Raw genomic sequence first — 21,048 nt, forward strand, 5'->3', positions numbered from 1 at the left:
ACCCAATCATACTTTTGGCTGACGTGGATCGGACCGGGATCAGGACTGTGATCAGACCAGGATCAGGACTGTGATCAGACCAGGATCAGAGAGGTTGAAGAGCAGGAACCGGCAGACTGAAACCTTCCTGAACATCCTGTGCACACACTCGTCTAACACGCCTTTGTTTTATTTGATTGGTGTGGGGTTTTTTTTTTATTTTTTGCAGTATCAGCAGCATCATTAGACCCTCGCAGTGATCAGTGACACCTGTTCGCTGTGACTCCTCTGTACTTTAAAGAACATCCAGAGAGAGATGGTTTTATTTCCGCAGGGGATGTTGGAGTATTTTGGAGCTCCGCTCGCAGCTCTTCTGCCTCCTCTGACATGTTAATTGATGCTTTTCGTTTTTTTAGCGCCTCTGTTCTCTCGGCGCTCTCGGGGGAGTTGCTTCCTCTCTGTGATTTGCCGTGGGAGTTTAACAGCGGCTGTGATCACACGGGCGCAGATAAGACGAGAGCGCGCACACAACAATCAGCCTCGCGGGGTATCAGCTGATTCGTCGAGGCCTTTTAGTTTCTCTTCTTCTCCAGTTAAAGACGAGCGGAGGTGTCAGGTGAAGGGGAGTGAAGCGGGGATCATTTCTTCTTCTTCTTCACTAGAAACCAAAACATTATTCATCCTTAAATGTTCTTCATTTTTCTGTTAAAATGTTGCAGCTTCCAGCAGAACAGTTCAGATCAGCAGAGCTGAAACATTAATAAGTCAAGTTTTGTTATTTCCTGTTTTATGTTTAAAGTTTTCCTCATGTGTCATCTTTTGCTTGACAGTCACAGAGAAATACAGAGTGCAGTGAAGACTGAAGGAGGACAACGAATTGAAGCTTTCCACTTATTATCAATATTATCATTCACTGAACTCTCTCTGAACAGTCGTCTTACTGTCCAGCTGCCAAAGTTCAGATGACAGAAGAAGAGTGGAGGTGATCAGAATGTTGATGCATTTAATTACTTTATTTACCATCAATTTTCTAAAAGCCAGAAGCTTTTCAGTCCTGATCCGAACTCCAACAAGCCGCCGGTGCTCCGAGCTCTCAGCTGGGTCAGCCTCAGTCTGCTAACTGAGCTAACTAACAGCAGCTAGTAGCTACAGCAAAGAGCACAGATAGCAGCAGGTAGCAGCAGTTAGCATCAGATAGCAGCAGGTAGCAGTAGTTAGCAGCAGTGTGCAGCAGATAGCAGTGTGCAGCAGATAGCCATAGCTAGCAGCAGTGAGCAGCAGATAACAGCAGTTAGCAGCAGATAGCAGTAGTTAGCAGCAGGTAGCAGAAGTTAGCAGCAGTGAGCAGCAGATAGCAGTAGATAGCAGTAGCTAGCAGCAGATTGCAGCAGTGAGCAGCAGATAGCAGTAGTTAGCAGCAGTGAGCAGCAGATAGCAGTAGTTAGCAGTAGTTAGCAGCAGTGAGCAGCAGATAGCAGCAAATAGCAGTAGTTAGCAGTAGTTAGCAGCAGTGAGCAGCAGATAGCAGCAGATAGCAGTAGTTAGCAGTAGATAGCAGCAGTGAGCAGCAGATAGCAGCAGATAGCAGTAGCTAGCAGTAGATAGCAGCAGATAGCAGTAGATAGCAGTAGATAGCAGCAGTGAGCAGCAGATAGCAGTAGTTAGCAGTAGATAGCAGTAGTTAGCAGCAGTTAGCAGCAGTGAGCAGCAGATAGCAGCAATTAGCAGTAGTTAGCAGTAGATAGCAGTAGTTAGCAGCAGTTAGCAGCAGTGAGCAGAAGATAGCAGCAGATAGCAGCAGATAGCAGTAGATAGCAGTAGTTAGCAGCAGTTAGCAGCAGTGAGCAGCAGATAGCAGCAATTAGCAGTAGTTAGCAGTAGATAGCAGTAGTTAGCAGCAGTTAGCAGCAGTGAGCAGAAGATAGCAGTAGCTAGCAGTAGATAGCAGCAGATAGCAGTAGATAGCAGTAGATAGCAGCAGTGAGCAGCAGATAGCAGTAGTTAGCAGTAGATAGCAGTAGTTAGCAGCAGTTAGCAGCAGTGAGCAGCAGATAGCAGCAATTAGCAGTAGTTAGCAGTAGATAGCAGTAGTTAGCAGCAGTTAGCAGCAGTGAGCAGAAGATAGCAGCAGATAACAGCAGTTAGCAGCAGATAGCAGTAGTTAGCAGCAGGTAGCAGAAGTTAGCAGCAGTGAGCAGCAGATAGCAGTAGATAGCAGTAGCTAGCAGCAGATTGCAGCAGTGAGCAGCAGATAGCAGTAGTTAGCAGCAGTGAGCAGCAGATAGCAGTAGTTAGCAGTAGTTAGCAGCAGTGAGCAGCAGATAGCAGCAAATAGCAGTAGTTAGCAGTAGTTAGCAGCAGTGAGCAGCAGATAGCAGCAGATAGCAGTAGTTAGCAGTAGATAGCAGCAGTGAGCAGCAGATAGCAGCAGATAGCAGTAGCTAGCAGTAGATAGCAGCAGATAGCAGTAGATAGCAGTAGATAGCAGCAGTGAGCAGCAGATAGCAGTAGTTAGCAGTAGATAGCAGTAGTTAGCAGCAGTTAGCAGCAGTGAGCAGCAGATAGCAGCAATTAGCAGTAGTTAGCAGTAGATAGCAGTAGTTAGCAGCAGTTAGCAGCAGTGAGCAGAAGATAGCAGCAGATAGCAGCAGATAGCAGCAGATAGCAGTAGTTAGCAGCAGTTAGCGGTTACTGCGGTGCTATGCTGCCACCTGTTTGTTTGGAGGAACCCTGAACAGCTGGCCAGTTCTTCCAAACTGTTCCTTTAATTGAGGTTCAGCTCCTGTTTTTAATGGTCTTTTATCAGAAAGGAGGCACTGATGAGCTCTTTAAAAAGCAAAATGAGCTCCACTCACGGCGTTTGTGGGTGTTGGTGTAAATTAAGGGCAGATTAATGTAAATGTGAGTTTATTCTCAGCCGTCTGAGCTGAGGGGGCTGCTGGGTGTTTTGTGTTGCTGCTCAGGGCCTTTTTCTCCGCTCAGCTTCATATTTTGTATAAATGAAACAGAAGGAAACTCGTCTTGACATGAAATTTCGAGCAGTCGGCTGCAGAAAGTGCTGCGAGTAATGAGCGTCTGGTCGAGGTGTCAAATAAGAGGATTACCTCGTTTGCGGGCTTTCAAAAGATAAGTGGATGTCTGAGCGCTCATTCGGCCACGCCGTCTGAACCCCGACCTTTCGCAGATAGACTGGGGCGGGGCGTCGGGGTGGACCCCCCCCCGATCCGTCCGTCAGGAGAGCTGACATTTCCACCGTCCGGCAGAAATAAACCTCAGTCCCATTCATATGGAAATGTTTATTCTAACCTTTCAGCTCGCGGCTAATCAAGACGACTCCAGATTATCTTTGTGTAATCACCTCAGCAGGTCTGCTTCCCTCAATAGAGGCAGAAGTGTGGATCCATCTAATCTGTCAGAATTAAATGAGATCCATCACAGATCTGGATAATGGCCCCTGCAGATTGTGTGCAAAAATCTGCATTAATAATTCAGCTCAGATTTTTATTATTCATAAGCGGGAGCGAGGAGAGGCGGCGGGCGAGCTCCCAGGCCTGAGCTGCTGCTTTAAAGGAGCAGACCGCCGTTTTTTACCGCTGCAGACCCTGGACCTGGTTCGGCCGTCCACACAGCGAGGGCTGATTTCATTTAGATAAGGATGGAAACAGGTAGATGTGCTGAGTGTATGAGGAGAGCGCCTGCAGCATGACTCCCTGCAGTCACGCTAACCTCTGTGGCAATCACGCCGTTTCCTGTGGCTGCTGCACAATAAAAACCACCGCGTGTTTGTCCTGTCCGCGTTTTAATGTGAAGCAGTGCCAAATGTTACGTTAGAGGTTGTTGGACTTAAAAAGACGCGTAGAGACGCATCCAGGCTTTCTAGAACTGTTAAAGTCTACTCGAATGACGTCCAAAGAGCGACAGAGACATTCATGGAAAGAGATGTGATGGAGGCTGTGTGGAAGATAAACTTACATCCTGATTTAATCGCACACAATCGCATGTTTCGAATGTGCAAGGACTCCTTATTATTGCAGTGAAGCATTGAATAGAAAATCTAAACGTGGCATCAGAAATCAGTTTTTTTCCATTGAAAAGGAGCTCATCACTTCACCTTGAATGAGGCAGATCATTAATTTCTACACTTCACATACATTATAAACAGTATATTGTGCATCACTTGTACTCTGTGAAGCCACACATGCAGTGCTGCCAGCGATCCAGAGATATCCAGTAATGCCGGTGAATCGACGGAAGTCCTTTTCTCTGAGCGTCACTTTGAAAATGTGGTGAAAGTGCAAACTCTCAGGTACGAAGCTTTCACCGCATCGTCGGCTAATGTGCCTTTTTTGTTCGGGGCTCGCGGCGAGTGATTTTAGTGCTTCATGAAACGCCTTCGCATTCCTGCAAAACGAGCCTAAAACACGCGTCCAAGGCAGACCCACGGCAAACTGAAAGCTGTTCTTGAACCACTTGGAGTGCATGCGTGGTTGTGGTCTCTTTTGAAAGGCGACACTCTGAACTTTTATCTCCAGCAGTCAGAATCACTGTAAGTGCTGCCGGCATTGAGTAATAGAAGTCTGAGCACACTGAAGTGGAAGGTTTTTTCCACACCTGAATGCTTTTTTGCAAATAAATGCGTGCAAAGCGTTCAATAAAATTGATAACTATAGCACAGAAAATCTGTATTTTACTTGTTTTTTTTCACGGTATGTCAATACATTCTCCGTACAAAGGCAATTTAATATGTTTATCTAGATAAATAACTTATTTAGCCCATCTCTATTCATATTTAGCCAACATACACTAATATTTAGACTATATATCTTCATATTGAGGCCATTTGCTCTCGTTTAAGACCAGCCACAACTTTTCAGATTAACCTTTTTGAAGTCGATCATTAACAGCTCGGGTGGCGAGGCTTTCTTTAGGGGCGGCAGTAGTTAGCAGCAGATAGCAGTAGTTAGCAGCAGATAGCAGTATTCAGCAGCGGTTAGCAGCAGATAGCAGCAGATAGCAGCAGATAGCAGTAGTTAGCAGCAGATAGCAGCAGAAAGCAGCAGATAGCAGCAGAAAGCAGCAGATAACAGAAGTTAGCAGCAGATAACAGAAGTTAGCAGCAGATAGCAGCAGATAGCAGTAGTTAGCAGCAGTGAGCAGCAGATAGCAGCAGATAGCAGCAGTGAGCAGCAGGTAGCAGTAGTTAGCAGCAATTAGCAGCAGTTAGTAGCAGATAGCAGTATTCAGCAGCGGTTAGCAGCAGATAGCAGCAGTGAGCAGCAGATAGCAGTAGTTAGCAGCAGGCGGCAGCTGCCACCTTACCTACCCGGTAGACCCGCCCCTGGACTCAGCTGATTGGAGAAACCTGCAAGGATCAACTGATCGACATTTGTTCAGTCCAGAACCTGAAAAAACATCGTTCTCATGACACACAGACACAAACAGCCTGAGCCCCGGCGACAGACAGCATGTGGCGTCCGTGTCCCCTCGTCTCATTGGCTCGTAGTCGGTAGTTTGCCCGCGGGTTGGGCTGAATGCGGAGCGGTTGGGGCCGAGGGTCTGTGCGGTTGCTTTTTTTTGGAGGGTGCACTAGTTTTACTTAACGAGCGGCCGAAGAGGAACACACAGACTCATTAGGAGGGTGACGAGGCCGGGAAATGTTTCAGAAATCACCCGAGGACGGTTTCTGCTCCGCCGCCGCCACTTTGTGGGAAAACACCACCACAAGAACAAAACATCCCATCTAATGAGCCGGTTTCACCACAAGCTCTCAGCACACAGTGGAGTCGGAGGTGGAAACTGAGCAAGTGTGCAAACAGACTGCGTGGCGGCGTTCGTGGAAGCAGCACGTCCTCTACTTCCTGTCCAGCGGCGGCGACGCGGCTAAAGATAATAATCCCGGACAGTCGTTCGGTCGCACTGCACGCGCTCAGTGAAGCTCCGTCAGACTGACTCTTCTTCTGAGACTCATTTGGTGATTTATCATAACAGAGCCTCTTTGAAGGGCACAGCCTTTGAGAAACGCTGCTTTTTATCTTATTGTCTTTGGGCAAAGTTTGATCTCGGCTCGCTTCCTGTTTTCTTTATGAACAAGAAGAAGAAGAAGAAGTTTTGGCCTAATTAAAACTTTCCTTTGGTGCACTGTCGACTACAGGTGCACGGCTGTTTAAAGGCTGTGGAGTGGATTTGACAAAGGCAGAGCTATCTGGAAATCCGGCCCTCGGATTAAAACCATCACACCTGAGCGCAGAGGCAGGGAGTCGGTGTTAACTCGGTTTTAATGCTTTCTGTTTAATCTGGGTGGCAGCAGCCTCTCACCTTCATCTGTCTCCTGTGAAGTTCCTCTTTAAAATATTCAGAAAGCGAACCGAGGCAGGCACACGTCTGTGTTTAAACTTTAAAACCGGAGACTCTCGGCGAGATGTCAGCAAAATTCAAGTGAAAGGATCCGCTGCTTTGAGGCTCGCATTCATCGAGCCACATTTGAATTTTATGACTTAATGTTAAAAGAGAAACGCTGTGATGGCAAATGTCACTTATTGACAGAGACCGGTGTGAGTGTGTGTGTGTTCTCTGGGAAACATTTGTTTCTGCGAGGAGACCTGGAGACGCCGCCTGTCACTGGAAATGTTGATTAAAGGACCATATCGCTGGTTTTTCACGTTTTACCCCATTAACGGTGTGTTATTTAAAGTGACACTCATCTCGTTTCTAACATAGAAAACCATCAGTTCGTCAGTCCCCTTTATTTTGTTGCCAAAGTCTCCTTCATGGTGTGTTCAAGGACACTTCAGGAAGTAACACTGAACTGCTATTTTTGTCAGAAAATCCACTCCAGAAGACAAACATGGACACAGCTGAGAGATGATTGGTCGTCATTTCTTGCTGACTCTCACGTGTGAGATGTCGGAGTGTCTTTGAAAGCAACGACAGAGAAATCTCTGCCTGTAGGTAGAGTTTCTGCATGCCTACATTCTTTTGTCTATGAACACAAATCATTTTCAGTTCTTCAAACTTCAAAACTGCCACACCGTGGAGAGGTCTGTCTCTTCATGGGGTTTTTGTCTTGTCATTTCCTGTTTTATTTTGAAGGTCTAACTCTCCTCTCGTTTCAGAGCACTTGCCCTTCCTCATGTGTCCTGTGTGTCCGCCCCGATCACCTGTTGTCTCCACCTGTTCCTGATTACCCTCCACGTGTTAAATAGTCTGCGTCTCCCTTGTCTTGTGCCACAGCCACAGTCTTTGTTCCGTAAGCTCTAGTTTCCTCTTCGTGAGTGTTTTTGGTTTATTAATTTGATATTATGTTTTACCCCATTAACGGTGTGTTATTTAAAGTGACACTCATCTTGTTTCTAACATAGCATATGGTTGCAAATTTCTCCTTGGAGATAAATAAAGTATCTATCTATCTATCTATCTAGCTATCTTATAGTTTCTGGTTTATTTTCATAGCTTAGTCCTTAGCCGAATAAATTTCCTCGTTGTAGAGTGACTTTCTGTTGTTTTTGTTATTTTCCATATTAGATATTTATTGTTATAGCCTTTTGCCTAGAATAATCCCATAGCCTATTTGTTTAACACTCAGCGAAGTGGATCTTGGGTTGATTTCAATAAAGATCTGTGTCTGAGTCCTGATCTGAGTCCCGGCCTGAAAAAAACAGCAGCTTCCAAATGTAAAACAAGGCGTTGTTTGATTTCCGCACCTCCAGCTGTGGCTTGAAATCCTTTCAGTTCAGGAGCAGAATTAACTAGCATGAAAAGTGCCACAGATCAATAATCCATCACAAACAACATTTTTGCTTTTGTATGTTGGTGTTGCGTTCAATGACGGTCCAAGAACTGCAGCCTTTTTTTTTCAGAAGCACATCACACTTGGAGGAAACTCGTAAACCAACCAGCTGTTTGCGTCATCATATGATGTCACCTGGGTTCATTTTGCTGTGACCTGCCTGTCAGTCGGCGGTGGACACAGACGCTGCCAGCAGCAGTTAGCCTTTAAAATATGTTGATTTAGCAGCTGTTACTTCTTTAAGTGCAGCAAACATCTCATCCACACAGGAAGAGGAAGTCATGGCAGGACTTTAAAGGATAACTTTCATTTTTTTACAACCTGGACCTTATTTGTAGCTTTAAATACGACCATTTACTCCCCCAGACAACTTTGGTGGCATTTGGAGTCGTTTTGAAGAAATTAGCCCCAGAGGAGCGGCGCGTATATCCGTATAATGCGAGTACTCGGGGCATCCATGCGCAGCCTCTATAAACACATAATCTGCAGAAACTCGTTCATATTCCAATATTTAGTTATGATATGCTGGTGCTATTCCCCTCTGAGCCGGCGGTCGGCTAGTTTAGCTGTAGTTTGGCACAGCTGTGGTTCGTTATTGCGTATTCGTAGCCGACCGCCGCAGAGTCAGCCGTGTTGTGGCTGGCTGCTCGCAGCGAGCGGCGTTCGGAAATGACATCATCCACGTCAGAGGTAGTTGTCTAGAGACGCCGGATGTTGATAACATGCCACCACGGGCTCAGAGGGGAATAGCTGCAGCATATCAGAACAAAATATTGGAATATGAACGAGTTTCGCCGCAGATTATGCGTTATATAGAGGCTGCGCATGGATGCCCCGAGTACTCGCATTATACGGATATACGCGCCGCTCCTCTGGGGCTAATTTCTTCAAAACGACTCCAAATGCCACCAAAGTTGTCTGGAGGAGTAAATGGTCGTATTTAATGCTACAAATAAAGTCCAGGTTGTAAAAAACTAGTTATCCTTTAAGGCCCTCTGATCAGCTGATCTGACTCTCAGAGACAGTATTCATGTCTTATGGTCTGGTTGCAGCTTCACATCAGCAGCAGAGTTGAGTTGCTTCTCTGAACAGGTTGAATACGACCCCTGCGTTTGTTTTTTAATAAGTGAGAGGATTCTTCCCTCAGTGTCAATACAGATCCAGAGTTCAGGTTTTAATCACAGTCTCATAGTCCAGCAGTAGAAACAGAAGAAAAGCTTTTTTCATATTTTCAGCTTTTATTGGATTCATCCGGCGAGCGCCTCCGTCTCCTCTGAGCTTGACGCCGAGATCCCCGGAGAGATCTGTCCATCAGCCCGAGAAAGTACGACCGGCGTGCGGAGAAAATATAATAAAGTTTTGGAGAGATTGAGAGGCTTTGGAAGGTTTGTGAGCCGCCGTCGTCCACATGTGAGTGACGGAGGAGGCGGCGTGGATCGACGGGAGGGGCTGAGGATCCTCGGGGAGAACGCTGCTGCCAAGCAAACCAGGTGGAAAAAAAGCCTTTCAAAACCTCCTCTGCTCAAAATCTCCTCGTCCTTTTTCCTTCTCTCCTCCCTCACCTCCCTCACCTCCTCCTCTTCCTTCCTCATCTCCTCTTTCTCTGCCTCACAGAGGGACACGAGAGGTTATCAGGACGAGGATTAGAAAAGAGAAAATACATGAGAGGAACTTACAGCTGGATGAGAGAAAAGTTTGAAAGGTAAAGAATATTATAAACAATTATCACCTGAGGATACGAAACGTTCATCAGACAACAATAAGGAACTTTTGTGGTTCTTTAGCTAAAAAACGCAGAAGAGACTTTGGATTTCTGAATGAAACAAAGCCAAAATATGAATATTAAAACATAAAAATGGACAGTTACTGTGTGTTCTTTAAGGTAAAAGCACAATTTTTATTTATGAGACTAAAAATAAAGGAAGCAGCGTCTGACCGTCTGAAGCTCTGAACCAAAATACAGCGAAGAATGAACATTTTCTGTCTGCTGGTTACCAAAAGTTAAAAAAAAAAACTTTAATATCTACACATTTCAGAATAAATGAAATAAATAAAAACAGTATAAAACATGTTTCTTCAGTTCAAGGAAGGAGGGAAGTTCTGAAACAGGAAAAAGCGACGAGGTCAAACTTCAGTCATTTTATAATGTGTCGCACAGATGATCAAAAACAACTACTGATCAACTGATCGTATAACATCTGTAAGTTTTCTACAATGAAGGGCAAACCAAAGGAAAGAGTCAGAGAGCTTCCATTTGGCCACATTACTGAAACTCTTATGAGCTTTGGTGTGACATCTTTAGGACTTTTAATTTGGCGGGCAGGGCAGGGAATGCTTCCTCTTCCTGTGGCAGCAGCTTGTTTGAGATCTCAAACCTAAAAAATGTGACCTGGAGTTAATTTAGAGAGTCAGGTTTTGATGTTTTTTGTTGAACTCTCTTGTGCAGCAGGTGCAGCAGGAGGAGCAGGAGGAGCAGGAGGGGGTGGAGCTCTGGTGAACATGTGACATGGCTCGTGTTCGCTGCTGTCAGACAGAATGCAGCGAGACAACATCGTCTGAACGCCTCCCTCTCTGGCTCTGCCTCCTGCGTTTGCCGCAGCGTTTATCGGACTGACGGAGGCTCGTCTGTTATCGGCGGGCGGAGAGCCAGAGCTGAAGATCTGCAGATATTCTAATCAACACGTGCTCGCTGCATTTCTCTTTTGGCAGGAAGAGCTGCCGTGTTGGAAAATGTGGGCAACGCTTTCTGCCCGTCGGCTGCCAAGAAACTCTCCACCTGTCCACCAGTCACCTGACCCTGCTCCTTCCTGCACACCTGTCCTTCATTCACTGTAAACACTTCTCACCTCATTCTCTTTGTTTTTGTTGTGGTGCTTCTGTTCAATGCGTCATCACACTAGACTGCTAGACTGCACGCTGCAGCGCGTGAAGGCATCGATAAATATCGTTCAGTAATATAATGATAACAAGGATTATTGTGAAATGGAATGTTTTCTGACCTGCTTCCTGTCTGTGACTGACGTCTGCGTCAGCCATGTTGGATCTGTTTGCTGATGTTTGTCTGCCTGATGCCTGTTTTAACTTCCTGTATGAGAAATGTTTCATCAGTGTTTAGCATCATTTGTTCATGTTCTTAGCACTTTACCTGCAGGTAAGAGACCTGCAGAGCTGCACTACAGAACAGGAAGCAGAAACACACATCTTATGACCCTGAGCGGGAACGTGAGCGTCCCGATGTGAAACAGGAGCATTACGGACGACGCCTCACGAACACACTGAATAAGACACGCTCTCATCCTCACAGACCGAACCGCTGACTCGACGGCTTGTTGACTAGTTCTTGTCTTGATGAACGTGTTGTTCCGCAGACAGACGCTGATCTCAGTTCAGCCTTTTGTGCTCCGGCTCCGTGCTTCCTCTTTAGTATTCTTCAGAGTCACTGATTCTAGATGAAAGAGGCAGAGTCAGAATCACACATGCAGCTCCTCAAAGCTCTGAAGTTCTTCTTCTTTGTCTTTATTTCCTACAGTGTGAAAGTGGACGACCTGAATACGAATGTCACTGCTGGTTTTCAGAGTTCCTGTGTGGTCAGCACGACGTTTCTAAATGTTTTCATCATCGGGCGTGAAGTCAGTGAACAGTGTCCTCCACATGTTTGCTGCCTTAACGTTAACTGAAGGACTCAAGTGCATCTGCAGAACCTGAACCAGGAGCTGAAGGAGGCGACGGCTTTGAGGGTTTGACTCCAAGAGCGACGACTCACTTCATGTGGCTGAACTTTTCCTGATCCAGGTCCCAGCGAGGAAGCGTCCCGCTCATGTTTCACTGCCGGACAAATTTTAATTGACTATTTCCTTTTTCTGTGTCTTTATTCTTCAACTCCGATGCAGCTCTGAGTCGAATGTTCTACTTTTTACTTTACTGTGTTTGTGATTGTGACCTCTGATGCTGATTTTTTGCCTAATTGACCACTGTAGGGCTTCGGTCAGGAAGCACACGAGGCATCAGTATATTTTATGATCTTTACTGCAGGACTGAATGAGTACAACGATGTATTCTGGGTACAGAGCAGTTTCTGAAAATATAAAACAAGAAACTTATTGTGTACTGCTGTAAATCAAGTACAGTAAATAAACACTTCACAGTAAATAAATGCATTATATCTGTATCAATCAATTCAATCAGTCGATCAATCTAATATTCATAAGTTCTGCTTCAATGATGTAACATACACATGTAAACTGAAGGTCATCTGAAGGCGAACAACCACTCAGTTAGCTTAGAAATTACTAACTCGCGATCACACTAACAGGAAAAAATAGTAAAAAAGTATTATTTACACATTCATTTCTCATCAGTGTGAACATAACTTACATCGTCAGTGACCTATGTACCGTTGTAAACATGTCAAGTTGAGAATGCAATAAAAACGGAAGAGCAACTGACATAAACGGTCTTCAAAATAAAACGCTCACTTCAAAATAAAAGCATGAATACATTCTTAACTAGAACACTTGGAGAATTCTTAACAGTGTTTATTTGATAACTATAGATACTTTGATTACCGATGTGAGGTATTATTGAAGTATTATTCTGAAAAAACATTCTCCACATCAAGGACTTTTACATTTGGCACTTGAAGTATATGTTGATGATAATACTCTACTACTTCAGTAGAACTGTGAATTTGGGACTTTAACAGAGTATTTCTACACTGTGGTATTTGTACTTTCACATAACCAATATACCTCAAAATTAACTCCAGTAAATGTACTGAGTTACTTCTCGTCACCGGGATTATTGGAAGAAGCCAACCGTTAAACTTCAAGAACCAGCATCTGCTCAAACAGCTAGGGGGGGGGGGGGGGGGACAAATCATACAACACGCAGAGTTTCTCACTTTTAATTGGGTTTTTACGTCTTTGCTGGAACTAAACGAGGTGGTGTCACACAGTCTGTTTAGAGTCTGTCTGCTGCGTTTCCAGGCTGAAACATCAGATTTTAACACAACCAAAGAGCTAATGTTCATCTGACAGGGTCCACATTTATGTGACAGGGTCTCTTCTTCTCGCCGCCCGCCCTCGTCCAGCGGTGTGTTTTATTTTAATCCTCCTCTCGGAATAAAAGACCATCAGCAGCTGCTCTTTGCTGGAGCTGAAACGAAGCTGAATGTGTCAGACTGAGAGGAACATGAATTAAACATCCGCGAGAGAGACGGAGAGCTACGAGCAGTGTCCGGTCTAATAAGGCCGAGCATTAACGGCACAGTGTCTCCGCTCTGACTGACGCAGACGCGTCCATCTCGCCCTGCGAGGCGCCGGAAACGTCCTCTCAGAGAGACAAAATGTGTGATGTCTCCTGTTCACATCACACAGTTCTGTCCTCGAATAGAAGACGCAGAAGAAGAAGATCCAACAGGGTTCCTATTCAGGGTTAAAAGTCTGCGTTCAGCCTCTTCTAATATCCCAAAGATTAGAACCACGTCGGCCATTCTGCAGGAAGTGATGTGTCCTTCGTGTCCACAGGTGGACACTGTGGAGGTCGGGGGTGAATGGACAGTTGCTGTGTGCAGATAGAAAGCAGAGGAGACGATGAGACGACGAGCTTTCTCCATCAAATATCCGTGAAAGCAGAACATTTATTTACATTTGAGTATCGTGGCGTGTTTCCTGCTCGGAGGCGCTCGTGACGGACTTCTTCCCCCCGTTAGCATTCGCACTGTTTTAACTCTGTGAGTCTGTCTGTGAGACGCTTTCCGTCGTTTTCACTCATCCTGTCAAACGAACCTTCAGCCGTCATGTTTTCCTTGTTCATATTTTTACACTAAATGCAGGTGTGTCCGTCACAGTCCAACAGGTGCTGAAACGTAGCAGCTGTCAAAGAAAAGCGATCAAACATGTTTCACACTTTGTATTTATCTTAGTTGACATGCACATATTCACAATGTGCATAAAAGATGTGGATGGAAACGTGTTTCCGGCTCAGAAGCATCACTCTGCTGTGCAGCTTCAGCTTTTTCATGTCAGGGAACACGTGAAGGGAAGCGAGGTCAGAGGAAGACGCCTTCATTATGTCGCCGAAACCGAGACCACATTTCTTTTCTTACACATGAAAAAGAAGTTACACATGCAGTGAAAACGCATTCAGCGGGTCGTGGATTCAGCCGAGCGCGGCTCAGTGAAACGACGGAGCCGACTCTTCACACGAGCAGCGAAGAAAAAGAGCCAACAGGGCGACACGAGCCCACCTTCCCAGCAGACAAGTGGTGGACGTTCATTTGTACAGCTGAGCATCGACACTCTGGAACAGGAGAATAAACTGAGCCTCGAGCCAAAAGAAAACTGAGACGACCTTAAAGCCAACGAGTCCTCGTACCTGAACCAGCGAATCAGTCGTACGACCCCGCTTCTAATAAACCAGAATCAATCATCAATAATCAAACTGTGTTCACTGACAGCAGTTTCCTGAAGTGTTCCTGAGTCCAGGTATTAATCTCTTTATCCAATCATGTCGCTCCATCCTCGCTGTGAACCACTGAGCCTTTCAATCATGATACTCTCACCTGTTACCAATCAGCCTGTTTGCCTGTGGAATGATCCAAACAGGTGTTTCTGGAGCGTTCCACATCTTTCCCAGTCTTTAGTTGCTCCTGTCACAGCGTGTTTGAAACGTGTTGCTGCTTCAGATTCAGAATCAGCAGATATTTACAGAAATCAATGAAGCTGATGAGCTCAGACAGTAAATATATTGACCTGAAAGGTGAAAGTGTTTGTTTGATTCCTCCATCCACTCCACCTTCCTCCATGTGCAGGCTTTCTTGCTCTTTGTACTACGTCACCTCACTTCCTCCTTTTGTCCCATCATACCTACCAGAGGTCACTGCGTCTGTGAGCTTTTACCTTTTATCAATAAAGATCAATAATAATCAACAATGATCTCCTCTACAGACTTAAAACTACACATCCTGTCTCATTTTCATTGAAGTAGTTTGCTCCACCCAGACTCCAGCAGGTGGCAGGATAAAGACAGCCGATCAGTTTCATCATGTAGTTTGGGGCCTTGAGCAGCTTCCTGTGCCGCTAACTGTTGTAGCTCACTGCGGTGGAGCTCCCACTGAGGCCAGAGGCTGTCACCTGAGCCCCACCTGAGCTCCACCTGAGCTCCACCTGAGCTCCTCCTTCATGCTCACGCACTATATTCAACAGCGTCAGCAGGTTCAGGTTCCTCTGGGTCCACACCAGCGAGGACCTGGACTCAGACCACCATCACAAAGACCGCGACACAACGGCTCCTCTTCCTCCGCAGGCTGAAGACTACAGGTACACAGGTACAGGTGTGTTTTCACTCTGAGTGATTCAGAACTGTTCCTCCCAGTGTCTCAGTGTTTTTATTCTGCAGTACATTTACTCGTGTACTGTATGTAAGTACTATATTTATGCTACGTTGTACTTCTACTCAGCCACAGTTCTGTGCAGATTCAGATTGATAAAGGGAAATGAGATCAGCAGGTCATTTAGGATGAATCACTGTGGATAACGAGACTTTATTGATCCCTTGATGAAATCCACAAGCTACCAAAGGAATTAATGTGATAATTAATTAATGCATCAATAATTTTCATTCAATAATGTGAAACACTTTATTCTGAAAGAGCCATTCTGCATGTTGTTCTGTGTATTTTTGTACATAAATGATTATTTTTATTTCCTGGTGGCAGTTTATCAAAGCTTCACCTGCCTCCACCCAAACATCTGTCTCAAACCACCCCGAAGGACGTGCACTCGTCCTACCTGGCTGTGTTTTCTCAGGTGAACGCCGCACGCTGAGCAGCTACAGTTCAGAGTCCCGACACCTTTCTAAATTCCTTTTCAAGCTTCAGGACCAGGTGAAACGCTCTCACCTCATTGGCTGATTCGTCTTCGCTTGTTTTAAGAAAGTCAGATTTTAGAGCTTCAACAGCGGCGAGTTTTCTGTTTGAGTGACAGACAGGAGGCTCTGTCTCTGTCTGTCTCTCTGTCTCTCTCTCTATCTCTCTCTGTCTCTGTCTCTCTGTCTCTCTGTCTCTGTCTCTCTCTGTCTCTCTCTGTCTGTCTCTTTGTCTCTCGCTCCCTCTGTCTCTGTCTCTCTGTCTCTGTCTCTCTTTCTGTCTCTCTCTGTCTCTCTCTGTATTTCTGTCTCTCTCTCTCTCTCTCTCTGTCTGTCTCTCTCTCTCTCTGTCTCTCTTACTGTCTCTGTCTCTCCTTCTGTCTCTGTCTCTCTGTCTCTCTTTGTCTGTCTCTCTGTCTTTCTCTCTCTGTCTCTCTGTCTCTCTGTCTCTCTCTCTCTCTTACTGTCTCTGTCTCTCCTTCTGTCTCTGTCTCTCTGTCTCTCTTTGTCTGTCTCTGTCTCTCTGTCTCTCTCTCTCTCTCTGTCTCTTTGTCTGTCTCTCTCTCCCTGTCTCTGTCTCTCAGTTCATGTGGGCTTCAGCATCTGTGTCATCATTAGTATCATAACCCCTGTAAATATGCATCTTCCTCCAGTGTTTCTCTCTGACTGATCACATACATTATGGATGCTCTCCGGGCCTCTCCTCTTCTTCCTCCTCCTCCTCCTCCTCCTCTCTTTCACCACCTTTTATGACAAATACAGTTTTTTTCTCTGTTTCCTCCCACAGTTGAATCACGGTGCTTCGCTGCCATCAAGTGGCTGCAGATTCTGGACCTTTACAGCACTGAAGAAACTGATCCAGTCTCAGATTTGGCCTTCAGATCTGATTCCAGAAAGAAAGTCCTCTTTTTAAAATCTAACTTCTTTTAAAAATCAGATGTTTCAATTAACACTCTTTGTAAAAATACAGTAAATTTCTGTTTTATTATCACTGATGTTTTCACATGCAAACAGCATTTTAATGGCAATTTTGCAACATAATTTATGAACTGATCATATGTTTCAATCAATGTAGTTGAGTTGAAAATAAAGTATCATCAAGTCAAATATGAGTAGCTCCCTCAGAACTGTACAGCACTGTAGGCTAATCCATTACTTTCCACTGAGTGAAGGTACTTGTTGTGCAACATGGTCCTTCTCAGTGTGTGATATTGGATTGTTATTGTTCACTAGTTGACACAATTTTAGCTAACCGACAGACATTATTTCATATTCATAAACAACTGTTAACATAGCCCTCATTGCTCTTGGCGTCCCTCAGGGTTCATTACTCGGTCCCCTTCTCTTCGTCACATACATGCTTCCTCAAACTGTCTGGTGTACGTAGGTTGACAGGCAGGTGGGCTATTGGATGAGCTTATTACAGCCTGTCGCAGCCACAGATACCAGATTTGTATTTGTATTTTTTATTTTTCAGAGCATTTGATTTAGATGTAAAGAAAAATTTAACAAATAAAACAAACATGCCTCTAAAATACATTACAAACTGTAGCTTTAACTGTTCTTCGCAGTTGTGAGGACATTCTTTTTCTAGTAGATAAAAAAAAATGACTGAACATCTTTCTGGGTCACATGACCTGCAGTTCATAGGACACCACACAGGGCAGCGCTGATTCAAACGATACCCGGAAACAACAGAGGAAGACAAAGTTGTCAGATGTTACATTGCTGTACGAGAACTTCGTCAAACTTTTATCAACACAAACGTCAGCAGATGAAGAATCTGACGGGAGATTTGATGCCGGCACATTTCAGTCAGCACTAAAAACAGGTTTGAGACTCGTCCCAGTCTTTCACTGTTTCTACTGAACTCTAAATGTGTTGCTGCATTTCATCAGTACTGAACTTCCTCCATCTTCGTCTCTGACTCTTCACCTCTCAGCTCCCATCATGCCTCTCTGCGTCTGTGCTGTTGTTGACAGGGCATTAGAATATGATTTCAGGCTACTTCATTTGTTTTTTTATTTTTTTTCCCTCCTGCGATGCTGTAAACATAAATCACAGCGAGCTGAGCCCAGAGCTCATATAAATGTCAGGATAGACAGCGGAGCTCATAAACCTCTAATTTGATCTTTATTCATCTGGGACAAGGCATGAATAAAAGCTCACCTAGTAAATCATCATTTTCTGCTTTCTGTCAACACGGCAGGAGAGGAGAGAGAGACACCATCCATCCTCTCTGCAAGCCCCGCCTCCTGCTGCTCGTTAGGACGCCCCACTCCTGATTGGCCGGTTCAGCCTCCAGACTCGTTAAGTCTGTAGGTTTAAGTATTATAGACAATTTTTCTCATTAATTATGATAACGGGTTTATATGATACATTTTGAACATGATTTATAATGCTAATTATTAAATTTGCCCTTAAATGATGGAATTACAAAAGTTATTAAAAGGGCCAATTAATGAATCTTATTTAATTATTCTGTTGTTAATTGAACATAAAAAGTGTTGACAGCAAATACACATTACTGCAGCTTCTCCTCTTCTTTCTCGCTTTCTCTCCTCCTCATTCTCTCTTTTTGTCACCATGTTGCCTCCATCTTTCTCTCACCCCTTTTCTCTTCATCTACTCCTCACTCCTCCTCCTCTTGCAGCTCCCTCCTCATCTCCCTCGTTCTTCACTTTTCCTCTCTGTCTCCCATTACTTTATGTGTCTTCCCTCTTATCTTACATCTCCTCCTCCTCTCTAACACTCCCTCTCCTCCTCTGTCTTCCTCAGCTCCCTCTCTCCTTCCCATGTCTTCCTCCTTTCTTCCGGCTCTCCTCTTGTCTGAAGGGTTAACAGCTGCTGCTGCTGTCGGCTCTGACTGATGGAGCTTCACTGACACCTGCTGGTTAACTGGCAGAACTGCAGCAGAACATGATGAAGACCCGGTGAAAACAGAAATATTGATCAAACAATGATAACATATTTATAACTGTTTGTTACATTGTGGCATTATTGTGGATGTGTTCACTGCACTATTTTGTGCATATTTCTTACATTATGCCTATGTTTACTGTTGAGTAATTAGTGAAGTTACGTATTTAAAGGTCCAGTGTGGAGGATTTGGGGCTGAAATGTAAAAATAATATTTATGATTATGTTTTCATTAGTGTTGAATCACCTGAAAATAAGAATCATTTAATAATTTCATAATTAGTTGCTGAATTATTAATTTTGTCTCACGTCTAGTTGTTTGGAGTCACAGGAGAAGGAAAAAGCCTTGATGAGTCAATATTTTCTAGATTTAATTTCTTTCCATCTGCTCAAACATCCTGATTAGCTGATTAAAAGGTTGTGCTCATATAAACTGATCTGATGAGTTCAAAATCTCTTTATTTAATATAAAACATCTGCGTTGGTATTGACTGGAACAGAAACTCATTGTAGGCTTGCAGAAGGATTTTTAGGGTGTTTGTCAGTATTTTGGGCTGAACTGATTACTTATATCACAATTCATTATGAATAAATAAGCAAATTAAATAAGCAGAATTTCTTCGGGTTATTTGACTTCTGGTGGATCTCCACATAAATGAGCCTCTCTGTGAAGGAGGAGGCAGCATGTAGATCAGTGTTTCCGACCTTTTCTCTCCCATGGCCTGAAAATACCACAGTAATACATCATTTTACATATTTTTACATTGAATAAACAGGATTTTAAACAGCTGCTCACCGCCATGTCACGACACCCCCAAATAAACCGTGAGGGTTAATTCCCAGATTTCATTTCCATTTCATCCATTCAAATGTTCAAATATATCTTCAGTAAATTTTGTGTCCTTAATGTAATGTGTAATGTAACACTGAGGAGGTCAATATTAAAACTTGTTATCAGTTTGTCATTCAGGTTTCCATCTGATGCCTCAGAACAATAAAATGTTGAGATCTCGACTTGAGGACATGAACATCAGCCCTCGGTGGCAGCGGCTTGGTCAGGAAACACAAAGTATTTTCTGATCTGCCACCTCTGCTTCAGCTCCTGGAAGTCCGTGTCCCATAAAGGAAAACACACAGTCAACCTGTTTACCTTCAGCAACACAGTTTGAGTTTTGAACGCAGCTTTTCTTTGTCTAACCAACATCTGTTGTTTCCTGCAGCTCCTTTAAAATGTTTCACCTTTAAGATCCAAATGTAAAGAAAAATCTGTAAAACCGTGAACGACATCGTGTTTTTTGTGACTTTTGTTGAAGTTTCTGTGGGCTGACGGCTGTGGACACACTGTGGAGATGAAACTGCAGTTATGAACAGAGGACGGTGCTCAACAAAGTGGCACAATTTAATTTGTGTGTCAGGAACTGCACGACTGCGATAGACTCAGTAATGAAACCTCTCAGCTTTAAGTTCTGTCTACTTTATATTCACAAAGAGAAACGAGCGAAGCAGCCATTGTGGAGACATGCAAATACACTGATCTCTTTAATACGGGCTTCACCCAATTGGACGCTGACTTTGACAAGCAGAACAAATGCCCTGCGAGCACAAACATGTGCAGGTCAGGAGGAGCGGCGCTGATGGCCGAGGCAGAATTCAACTTTCTTTATCCTCTTTTCAACGCCGGCAGTCACATTCTGCCTGTTCGCTTACTGTTAAATTAGTCATCTGAGATTAGAGACGGCTTAAGGAAGAAAAGTTTTCCCTCAAAAGTTGATAAAGCTCTGCAACTTTATGTATCTTGAACATATGCAAAACAAAATGTGGGGACGTCAGTTCAGCTTTGTTGGAAAGTTTCTTTTCACAAACTAATTTTGTTTGTTGCACTTAATTAACTTCATCTGTTTGAGAGTTCAGAAAACTCAGCTCAGCCAGCAGCAGCAGCTCAAGAGATCACACGAGATCACACGAGATGTGAGAATACATCTTGTCAGGCTTCAGGTCATGCACCTGTGGTTTGGACCAATCAGCATCCTGTGGAACTACAGCTACATACAGGTGTGGTTCAGGTGTGACGACAGCGATGCTGTTTGTTTGTAAACAATAATGGCTGCTCCTGAAGCGGTTAGCGTAGCTGCAGCTGTAGCATCAATCCTACTGGAGAGACACTGAAGGCTTTTCTAAATGTTTTCAGACTTCTCCTGACTGGCTTTCACTCTACTACATCACATGGTTCATTGATCTGATTGGTTGAAGGTAGCCTGTGATGGACGGTGATAGACAGATGGTTCATCCAATCATCTGCCAGGTATTCTATTGAAAGCACCTGCTCTTTTCTGGTTTGTATGGAGGACTTTCCAGATGTTTCTGTGTAACAAACCATCTGCTGGTCAGGTTTGATCACCAGCTGCACAACATACGAAGTACCTTATTTTAAAAGAAGCTTTAAAGCATTCTAGGAAACGCTCACATTCACTGTCTTTTCACTTCTTTTCTTTATTTAT

This window comes from Chelmon rostratus, chromosome 9, assembly GCF_017976325.1.
Source record: "Chelmon rostratus isolate fCheRos1 chromosome 9, fCheRos1.pri, whole genome shotgun sequence".
NCBI lineage: Eukaryota > Metazoa > Chordata > Actinopteri > Chaetodontiformes > Chaetodontidae > Chelmon > Chelmon rostratus.